The sequence below is a fragment of the Schistocerca cancellata genome, chromosome 5 (assembly GCF_023864275.1).
Source record: "Schistocerca cancellata isolate TAMUIC-IGC-003103 chromosome 5, iqSchCanc2.1, whole genome shotgun sequence".
Classification (NCBI taxonomy): Eukaryota; Metazoa; Arthropoda; class Insecta; order Orthoptera; family Acrididae; genus Schistocerca; species Schistocerca cancellata.
This window is the reverse complement of record NC_064630.1, coordinates 480,859,117-480,871,186: the sequence shown is the minus strand read 5'-3', so window position 1 is coordinate 480,871,186 and position 12,070 is coordinate 480,859,117.

Sequence of the window (12,070 nt, the reverse complement as noted above, 5' to 3'; positions counted from 1 at the left end):
CTGAAACACCCAGTATGCAATAACGTTCAAAAGCACACATGAAATATAACTCCATTTCTCAAGGTTCTCTTTCTGCGCACAATTTTTTTGACGATTGTGTTTCAGTTAGTGTTGATACACGGTTATAATATTCAATGCTTTATGCAGACTACAAGATTGATAGTGTGCGAGCGAGATTTTTTGTTGTTTCACCAACTTCGAACAAAAGACATTTTTCCATATCAATAGTGCAATCATTAATAATTATTGAAATACGACGGGCGTTCAATAAGTAAAGCAATATTTTTTGTTTTGTTTTTGAAAGCAGGTTCAATGCACGCAAGATTCTAGTGCATCATGTTATTCTCCCCTCTTTTGGCTACAAAGCCAGATTTTCCAACATAGTGTCCGTTCAATAGTACCGCCTTACGCCACTTTACTAGCAGAGCCTGTACGCCCGCATGCTACCACTCTATTGTTCGACGTTGGAGACAACATGTTGCTGCATCAATAACCTCCCCATCATCCACGTACTGCGTCCCACGAAGTGCAGCCTTCATTGGGCCAGACAGATGGAAATCCGAAGGTGAAATCCAGGCTGTAGGGTGGATGAGGAAGTTCTGTGTACTTCTCTCGGGTGCGCGGACTTGTGTGAGGCCATGCGTTGTCATGCAGAAGGATAAGTTCGTTTGCATTTCTGTGGCGACGAACATGCTGAAGTCGTTTCTTCGTTGCAGGAGTCACACCTGTGTGCGGCAGGCCGGCACACGGGAGAGCGAACAGCTTTGCTCGACGTTGTTCCGATCATGACAGACGCCTAGCCCAACGACTTACCGGGCTTTTGTTCACTGCCACGTCTCCGTAGACATTCTGCAAGAGCCTATTGAACACCTGCGGTGATCTAGTTTTTCGCAGGAAGAAACTGCTTGGAATGCACCTCCGTTACAGTTGCCATTCTGAAGGCTACATAAGCTGTCGCCACCAGTCGGAATTTCATGAAACTATCGGAACTGTTCTCAAAACAGTACTCTATGGCATTCCGCATTTTTTCAACCGAAACTGGCTGAGGAAGAAATGTCTTGCTTTACTTACTGAGCGTCCCTCGTATTATTGTTAAATGTCTAACTCAAACTGCTCTTTCATCTAACTGCCGGTGAACTGCCAGGTTCATTTCAAGTATAAAGATTATACTAAGTGAAGACACCACGAAAATAAGCGTGCCTCAGAAAGCGCCAGCCATGGAACGTAGAGAGAAGGACAGCCATCAAGTGACGTCAGCGAAGCGGAAACGAGCGGACGCACCGGCGGTTGTCCTCACTGCGCTACATACCTTCTCGTCGTCCGCCGCACCACGCCAGAATCAGGGCCGTTGTTTAAGTGATATTTCTTGTCGAATTTAAGTGTTTCGTTTTCAGTGTCCGGTTCTTGATAACCAGTCTCGTAGCAGAGGCGGGGACTATGTCACTGACAAAGCTAGCAATGCAGAAACCTTGCTCAGTCGTCTTCAGAGAGACCTAAGTTGGTCAGGCGCTATCGTGTCTGGGCCGCCTTTGTAACGGGACAGTGATCACTAACATTTGAGAAAATTTGAACACCCAGAAAGAACAGCGTGGATTACTCTCAACTAGGAGGAGGTGTAGAACAGAGAACCAATGATGAAGCCTTTTTTTAAAATTTTATATCTTTCAGTTGGTTTATTATTCTTTTTGGAAAACATTCGGAAAAGTAATATACTCAAGAGTAGTTGCACACTTAAGTGGAAACAGTTTTATCAGCGTATCATACTTTGGACTGCAGAAAGGTTGCTCGACTGAGAATGTAGCGTATACGTCCACTCTTCAAGTAGTACAAGCCTTAAATAATAATTTGTGATCTCTCCAATGCGTTTGATTGTGTAGATCATTATACACCCTTAGAAAAACTTAGTTTATGGAACTGATGCCTTTACACACAGTTGGTTTGAAACATACTTGACAAACAAAATGCCAAAAGTTATGCCGAATAATTCGGACAATGTCGCGAAAAAGAACATATTGGTACCTGCGGTAAAAATGATAAAGAGAGTTCCACAAGGTTCAACTTTTGGTCCACTCCTATCCCTTACATATGTGAATGACCTTTCCCTTAGCATTCGACAAGTGCAATTGGTAATTTTGATGGTACTAATGTTTTAATAAAGCCTATTAGAGCCAAAACTACAGAATACTTGGAAAATGATATTTTCCAAAGAATTATTAAGTCGTTCACTGAAACGGACTCCCCCAAAATTTTGAAAAAAAACAAGCACATTCAGTTCTGTGTAACAAACAGAGTCATACCAACAACTGATGTAGCACATGAGCAGGAGTCAGTAATTATGGTATAACGCTCCAAATTTTTGGGTGTACACACTGATGAAAACTTGAACTGAAAAAAAGCATACTACAGAGATTCCCAAACACCCAAGTTTAGCTATTTTTGCTCTTCGTATAACTGGTAATCTTGGCAACAAACGTATTAACCTCCTAACATATTTTCCATACTGCCAGTCAATTATCTGTTACTGATTGATTCTCTGGCGTGACTCGTCAATTAGAGAGAAAGTATTGACTGCACAAAAGCGAGCACTAAGAGTATATATGGTGTTCACCCACGAAAATGATGTGTACGTATCTCCTCAAGGATCTAGGGATCTAGGCATTTTAGCTACCACGTCATAAATATATATATATTCGCTAATGGAATTCGTCATAATTAACCCACCGCAATATCAGAAGCACATATCTACAACAGTAGAGGGAAAAATGACCTTTATTACCCATTGTTAAAGTTGTCAGTGGCTCAGAGAGGAGTTCAATATACAGCAACAAAATGTTTTTCACCATTTACCCAATACATGTCTGACACGCAGTAAAGCATTTTTTAAATTTAATTTAAAATCGTTTCTCCTGGACAACGCATTCTATTCCATTGGCGAATTTCTAATGGTTGCCAAGAAAAGAAACACTTGTTTTAAGTGTAGTTGCGTGAGTTGGAATAAAATAATAATGTGTTCATTAATTTAACGCTAATCATCTGTACATATCCTGTAAACTGACTCGTTACATATTATTTCGTCAAAAGAATCGTTGAAATTATCTGTGGAACATGTAACTAACTAACAAACTAACTAACTTTTATCTTCTTGTTTATGACGTCGTAAAGAAGACTTAGTGACAACTTCCTTCAGAAAGAAAACATCAATAAACCATATGCTGTAAAGAAAACAAAAAGAAACCCACTGCTTGTATTCCATTCACAAGAAAAACCTCCTGGAGAGTAGTAAATATTTTTAGATTACACAACATTAACATCGCTTTCAGAACGCATAACAAACTGAAAGAAACACTGAGAAATAGCATAAACATTCAGAGAGATAAAGATGCACAATCAAGCATTTACAAAATAGTGTCTAGTACATGCTAAGGCCTTCATGTAGGCCAGACTGGGGGAGCTTTCCAGGGAAGACACAAGCAACACACAAACGCCTACCGCTTGTTAATCAATAACGGCTGCGTTCCCACCATAAACTGCGATGTAAAGGCATGGCAAACTTGATTACAATTTGATTTGACATCCATATCCAGGAACTGATTGTGGGGATCAGATGCAAGATTCCAGAATCACCGTTCTGGCCAAAGTCACAGTGGAGGTAATTTGTCATTGCCTTCCTCCGGTCTGTTACGAAGTGTCCAGTGTGTATCAGTGGCGCGCAGATGGCTGTGATCGGTGTACAGCAGTGCTTCCCAGACTTTTTTCCTCTGGGCCAACCTTCACGGGGAAATATTGCATCAGCCCCTCAGCCTAATTAATTAATAAAAACAGTCATGTTTTCACATTTTCTTTGCCTCATTTTCTGTTTTAGCAAACTGAATTTAGAAAGATTTTACGCTGCAGGAAAAAACTAAATTAATCATTATAACGAAAATGCGGAACAAATTGTTTATATTTATCACATTTCATTTATTTAAAAGCTGCGAAAGAAACAGTATTTTAGAATTCAGCAAACAAGGATTATTAGAGCGTTAAAAATTTACGGTACAAAGTTCAGTGTGATGGATGAGTTTGCTTTTTAGAAGAAAAGTTCGCAAGACGTGGTGTAACAGCAGAAACAGCCACACGGAGGTCTTTGCTTATATTCGGTTTTGAGTGGTAGCTCGACTTCATAATTGACAAAGCTGAAAAAGCAGTCTCGCAAAAATATGTTGTTGCAAAAGGAATGAGGACCATCATTGCATTTTGGCTCAACGTTGGTAATTCCTTGCTAATATGTTTCCTAAACTCCAACTAAGTCAGTTTATTTAGATTACTCTGCAATGAAGTATGACAAGTGACATAAATAAGCTGTTTTCTGTTTTACATCTAGACCCCTACGATCCAAACGTATTTTTGAATGGATTTTTAGTGCAATTAAATTAATCAAAATCGTGACAGAAACACTTCTCAAACTGAAGTTTTACTGTTGCAAGATGAAGGCAGACTTCCTTCTCCATTGGAAGTATTGAATTGTCTGTGTCCTTTAACAGTGATATTAAAGTAGGGAACGTACTAGAATGTTACTTTCCATTCTGTTTTGTCACAGCTCTAATTTCTTTACTGATGACTTCACTTTCTCATTCCAAGATAGTACAGTTGCCTGGTTAACTTGAAGTGAAGAGTTAAGAATATTTAGTTTCTCAAAAGTGTCAGTGAGGTCAGCCACGTTCAGTAGAAAATCTCCACAGCTGAGACAGTTTGCCAGAGAATGACTTCTCACCTTTAAAAAACAAAATACTTCGTTCCTCAGTTCAGACATTCTTTTTAGTACCATGTCCTTTAAAAATTGTTTAATTTGTAGATTTTGCGTTAGCAATATTAACTGTATAAATAACCGTTTGCAACACTTTCAGTATCGGCTCACACACAGCAGTTCCTGTTGAACGTTCAATTTATCAGCGGAACGAACATAAGCAATTTTGCGAATAGTTCCTTCATTAATGTTAGTAACTTTGGCCACTGCTAAAAATGCAAGGAATGAATAAATCATTATTATAGCCTATTTATGAATATCAGTCGCTTTGTCCACCTGAAGTGCAAAATAGTTGTTACACAATTAATGAATAACTGCCGGAGTAAATCGTCAGAAATGTCTAAAATTCTTTTACGCACCGTACCATTAGAGGTAGGAATATTTTCAAGTGTTGAGCTAATGAATTACCAAACATTGTCAATGCTATATCAGTCGTCGCTAATACTTACAGAGGGTCTACAGTCGTGTGTGGTTTCTTGCATTTAACAATCCTATGTGACATCTGGTAAAAGGCTAAAGGGACATTTGAAGTTACTTTCTTTGTTTAGGAAAAATTCTTCTGGACAAACAAAAAACTTAAACAGGCCACGGGTATACTGTCGATTCTTAGTGTCCAACGGGCACTATGGGCCGGCAGTACATCCGTGGAGTGTTTGAGCAAGAAATAGGCTGGGAGAAACTGAAGAATGACAATAAAACATAGTGTCCTAAGAAAAATTATTCTGGTTTTCTCGTTGATGTAGGTCGTTTGGTTTCAAGATCCCTCTTTAACTTTTAGGTTCAAATGGCTCTTGGCACTATGGGACTTAACATTAACTTTTAGGCTTCGAGCTGTAAGGTTTGGGTTGTTAAGGACGAGGGGAATGGAAAGGGAAAAACCCGGTTCTGGCACATGACCTTTTCCTCGCGAGAAACACGAAGGGGCGATAGACGAATCAGCATCAACAGTGTCACATGCCCTCACTTCATGAGGCACTACTGAGAGGTTTAGAATTTAATCTAGGATATTAGAGCAAAGACTGGTGATCAGGAATATTACGTCACCACCTCTCTCCTCCTTGCCGGCCAAATACTGGCAGTGAAACTTCTGTCCCTCACCAGCGTCAGAACCCGTTCACCTGTGTGTCGAGCGCGAACGCACAAGCATGAATTAGCGACGATCTGTTGCGGAGGCGGTTTACAATTCACTTTAAAAATTTAAAATACACACATAAAAAAGTTTTGCATCATCCTGGTTCCCAGAACTTCTGAAGATAGACGTTGACTGTGGATATGGTATCTCATACACGTCCCTTTGACTCTTCAGAGATGTCACTAAACCCGCCCGAAGACGTAAACAACGATGCATGAGCAGCGCCTATTAGACGGAGAGGGTCCGATAGCCGATCATTTCCAGTCATTTCATCCGGTAGTCGGTACACGGCTCGTGTTGTCTGTAGTTCACCCATGCTAGACGGTCAACACGCTGTTCGACTGCGTCCGCATTGTTACTTTGCGCCAGGAAGGGCTTTCAAAACATGGGAAGTGTCCAGGCGTCTCGGAGTGCACCAAAGCGATGTTGTTCGGACATGAAGGAGATACTGACAGGAACTGTCGATGACATGCCTCGCTCAGGCCGCCCAAGGACTACTACTGCAGTGGGTGACCGCTACCCATGGATTGTAGCTCGGAGGAACCCTGACAGCAACGCCACCATATTGAATAAATGCTTTTCGTGCAGCCACAGGACGCCGTGTTACTACTCAAACTGTGCGCAATAGGCTGCATGATGAGCAACTTCACTCCCGACGTCCACGGCGAGGTCCATGTTTGCAACCACGACACCATGCAGCGCGGTACAGCTGGGCCCAACAACATGCCGAATGGACCGCTCAGGACTGGCATCACGTTTTCTTCACCGAAGAGTGTCGTACATGCCTTCATCCAGACAATCGCCGGAAACGTGTTTGGGGGAAACCCGGTGTGGCTGAACGCCTGTCCATCGAGTGCACCAAGGTGGAGGTTCTCTGCTGTTTTGGGATGACATTTTATGGAGCCGATGTACGCCGCTGGTGGTCATGGAAGGCGCCGTAACGGCCGTAGGATACGTGAATGTTATCATTCGACTGATAGCGCAACCATATCGGCAGCATATTGGCGAGGCATTCGCCTTCATGGACGACAATTCCAGCCACTATCGTGCATATCTTGTGAATGACTTCCTTCAGAACGACGACATCGCTCGACTAGAGTGGCCAGCATGTTCTCCAGACATGAACAATATCGAACATGCCTGGGAGAGATTGAAAAGGGCTGTTTATGGACGACGTCACACACCAACCACTCTGAGGGATCTACGCCGAATCGCCGTGGGGCAATGTCGACCAACAGTGCCTTGATGAACTTGTGGATAGTATGCCACGATGAATACAGGCATGTATCAATGGAAGAGGACGAGCTACTGGGTACTAGAGATACCGGTGATTACAGCAATCTGCACCACCACCTCTCGCTGTGCGGTGGTACAACATGCAACATGTGGTTTCCATGAGCAATAAAAGGGGGGGGGGGGGGGGGAAATGATGTTTATGTTGTTCTCTATCCCAATTTTCTGCATAGGTTCCGGAACTCTCGGAACCGCTGTGATAGAAAACATTTTTTGATGTGTGTATGTTCAAGTTTCATTAAAACTATTAACCTGACATGTTGAATTCAGTCAGAAACGTTGACAATGGTATTTTGTTTCGTACTCAAGAATGTGACTCAAACATTATGCTCAGGTACTATCACTGTTGAATGCTAGTTTGGGAGGAGTGGTTTCATGGTTGTTCGGCCGTAATTTTGTGAAAGCTTTATATTAGGAAAAGCAGGGAAGATTGAAGTCTGCTCGTGCAGTACAAGGAAGACTAGCATTATGGAAAGGTGAAGAAAAAATGGACAGGACTCTTGGTGCAAGTGGTGGATCAGTAAGACATAAAAGGAAGAATACTTTTCAGGCTCGATATTGTGCTCTAGAAATATTGCTGTATGTCCATGTTTTCACAGATGGTCACGGGACCTCAGTGTTCAGTATATAATGTCAAATCAAACACCTTTCAGCCCTCTAAATTACAAAATTATTTTATTAAGCCGCCAGTTTCGGTGATGTATTACGCCATATTCAGGCCCCCTGAGAGACTTTTAGGAATATTCCCAACTCTGATTCAGTCAAAATAGAGGCCAACATTCAAAATCGTAACCGTAGATAACTGAGACAGCGGTCACTTCCAACATCATCAGCCCAGCTTTAGACAAAAGTTCATACCCATTCAATGATCTTAAAGAAAATAACGACTTGGTAATTTAGATGGCCTGAAGATGTTTGATTTGACATTGAAAACTAAGTTGGGAATCATGTTGTGGTAACGTATCTTTAAGCTGGATCAAAGACTGTTTTAAGTGTGAGGGTCTGTAGAGATACAGCACTAGTGCATCTGGATAAAAAAAATGGGATGAAATCGATAAAGGCATTTGAAAGAGAAACACTTGAACATTTTGAGAAACCACGTATATCTTCAATACATATAGTTCAAGAGGAATTTTACACTACTCTTCCCGAAAATATTGACGATCTGTAGAAGAAAAAATAATTAGAGGACGGCCAGTTTCTTAAAAATGTTGCGTGTCGTTCAGCGGGATAGATGTGCATAAGTGGGCAATGACAAGAAAAAACTTGAAGCTGCGACGGGCAGTCGTCCTATCCCTGCACAGCAAGAGTAGAATCACGGTCAACACTGGGTTGCTTTCTGTGACACAGCGGAAATGTTCGAAATCTACTCCAGAATGACTGCGCAATGTAGTAATTAGTGGCGGTTGCGTAGGTTCTGAGCACTATGCGACTTAACTTCTGAGATCATGAGTCGCCTAGAACTTAGAACTAATTAAACCTAACTAACCTAAGGACATCACACACATCCATGCCCGAGGCAGGATTCGAACCTTCGACCGTAGCGGTCGCTCGGTTCCAGACTGAAGCCCCTAGAACCGCTCGGCCATAACGGCCGGTGAAGTTAGCTTTCACTGCAGCAGATGGCAGTTCGTGGTTTCTTAAATCTTTTGTTGTCTGGTACATCAATCTAAATTTTGACCGTCAGATGTCGTGAACAGTACACTCGCTAATGTTAGGGGTACATGGTCGCTCCCACCAGCACTTTGTGTTGTGTGTCGCACTGGTCTCTCAATATTGCGTTTAACACTGCTCGCTTGCGTTAATGGTTTGTTTTCCCGGCTGTGTTAGCTGTACATTCACAATGATGCACAGCACTATTGATAGAGTTACCGATGAAGAGCTGGCCGAAATGCAACTCGTCTGTGGGTTCACTGCATTTAATTGAAGTACGGCACAATGACACTAAGCCGAGCTATTCCAGCAGCGAAGAGGACACAACACAGTATTTTCCCAGCTGGCAGTTGTTTCACTGCTCTTGTTTGTGTGATTGCATAACATAAACTTTCCCATTGTCGTGAAGGTATTTTCATTTGAAACGGATGTAACTCAGGAGGCAAAACGAATTAAAAATTATTACGTTGTTACTCTGTCTCGAGTCACTTGAAGGTTTAAAATTTGTTTTATAATGACAGGACAGAGATTCTGTAACGACGTTTGAAACTGTAAGACATTTGGAGGAGCAAGTATGCGCTCTGACTATAATTTATTGATTATGAAGTGCAGATTAAAACTGAAGAGATTGCAAAAATATAGGAAATTAAGCAGAAAAGAGCTGCATAAATTGAAGGAGTCGGAGGTAGTTGATAACAGGACAAAGGGTAAAGAAATACAATAGAGAGCGAATTGGTAGCTTTGAAAGAAGGTAGTGATCGAACAGGTAAAAAGACAAACGGCTAGCACAAATCCTTGGACAACAGAAGAGATATATACTTACATAGATAAAAGGAGAAAATAATAAACTAGATCAAAAGATACAGTCAAAAATAAATCCAAACATCTAAAATATGAAATTGACAAAAAAGTGATTAACGGCTACGCAGAAGTGGCTAGAAGACAAATGCTAGGATGTGGAAGTATTCATAACTAAGGGAAAAGCTGAATGCCACCTTTAGGAAAATTAAAGATTCCTTTGGAGAAAAGAAGGGCATCTGTACGAACACCAAGAACTCAGATGGCAAACCAGTACTGACCAAAGAAAGGAAAGCTGAATCATGGAAGCGATGTAGAGAAAGGTTGTACAAGGGAAACGAAGGGAATAATATCGAAACGGAAAAGTAGAGGTAGGGTACCGCGAACAGAATTTGACAGAACATTGGAAGACATAGATCGAAACATAGCACTTGGAATAGATGACACTCTCTTTGTATTATTGAGATCCATTGGAGAGCCAGCCATGACAACATTTCCACTTGATGTGTTGGATATATCAGACTTCAAGAAAGATCTAATAACTCCAATTTTTAAAAAAAGGGTAGGGGCTGATTGATGCGAATACTACCGAAACATCGGTTCAATAAGTCATGGTTGCTAAATTCTGACACGAAATATTTGTGGAAGAACGGAAAACTTGTAGAAGCTAACCTCGAGAAAGATCATTTTGGGTTCTGGAGAAATGTAGGACAATACTCACATTACGCTTCATCTTAGAGGGTAGGTTAAAGAAAGGCAAACCTACGTTTATATCATTTGTATATATAGAGAAATCGTTTGATAATGTTGTCTGGAGTACACGCTTTGAAATTATGAAGGGAGGAGGAATAAAATTCAGGAATAGAAATATCATTTACAAGTTGCATAGAAAATAGGCTGCAGTTGTAAGAACGGAAAGACTTTAAAAGGATGCAGTGCTTGAGAAGGCAATGTGACCTGTTCCCGATTCATTACACTTGTACCATGAGGTAGCTGTAAAGTAAAGCAAAGAAAAATTTTGAGAGGAAATTAATGTTCAAGGAGAAGAATGATGAACACTGAGATTTGCCGGTGATATTGTAATTTTGTTAGAGACAGCAAAGGACTTCGGAGATCAGTTGAGCGGAATGGATAGTGTCTTGGAAAAAAAAGTTGTGAGATGAACATAAAAGTAAAATAAATGTAATCGAATTTGTGAAATTAAATGAGACCAGCCTGAGAGAATTGTATTAAAATGAGACACTAAAATTAGTAAATGCGTACTGCTAACGGGCAGGAAAATAAATGATAGCCAATAAAGATCAAGAAATGCAGGTCTGAAAATTAGAAATTTAATATAAGTCTAAGGGTTAGGAAGTCTTTTGCCAAGGAATTTGTCTGTAGTGTAGCCATGTATGGTCGTGAAACAAGCTTTTGAAATGTGGTACTACAGAATAGTGCTAATGATATGGTGGATAGATTAAGTGATGAGTAGGTACTGAATCGAACTGGGGAAAAAAGGAATTTATGTCACAACAAGGAGATTTCTCGAGGCATCAAGGAGTCGACTGTTTGGTAGTGGAAGGAACCATGAGGGGCAAGAATTGTAGCGACAGACGAAAGGATGAATGCAGTAACGGTGTTAAAATGAATGTAGGTTGCAATAGTCTAGTTCTATGGCATGGTATGGTAGCGATGAAGTGATGCGACGCTTTTCCGTTACTGTGCGTCCAGTCTCTAGATCATTGTTTATATGGTTAGCTTCACAGATTGCTGTCACAGTGATCTCGACCTGGATTTCTGGTACTGCCATATAGTTGCTTCTTATCTAGTTGTCTGGAACGTGATTCATTACAAAGGAGGAAAACAGAGAATTTGCTTCAGCAAATAATCCGCAGAAATGAGATCAAGTCAGATGCTTGTACCAGGCTATGAGCTTCTGTACGAGAACACGTTGAGAAGTAATGCCACTGAATTATTTATGTGAAAATTCTTGAAGTCTTTTAAATAAATCCGCTGTGGCAGAGCGGTTCTAGGGGCTGAAGTCGGAACCGCGCTGCTGCTACGGTCTCAGGTTCGAATCCTGCCTCGGGCATGGATGTGCGTGATGTCCTTAGGTTAGTAGATTTAAGTACATTACTGGCCATTAATATTGCTACACCAAGAAGAAATGCAGATGATAAACGGGTATTCATTGGACAAACATATTATACCAGAACTGACATGTGATTACATTTTCACGCAATTTGGGTGCATAGATCCAGAGAATCAGTACCCAGAACAACCACCTATGGCCCTAATAACGGCCTTGATACGCCTGGGCATTGGGTCAAACAGAGCTTGGATGGCTGCCCATGCAGCTTCAACACGGTACCACAGTTCAAGAGTAGTGAAAGGCGTATTGTGACGAGCCAGGTGGTCGGCCACCA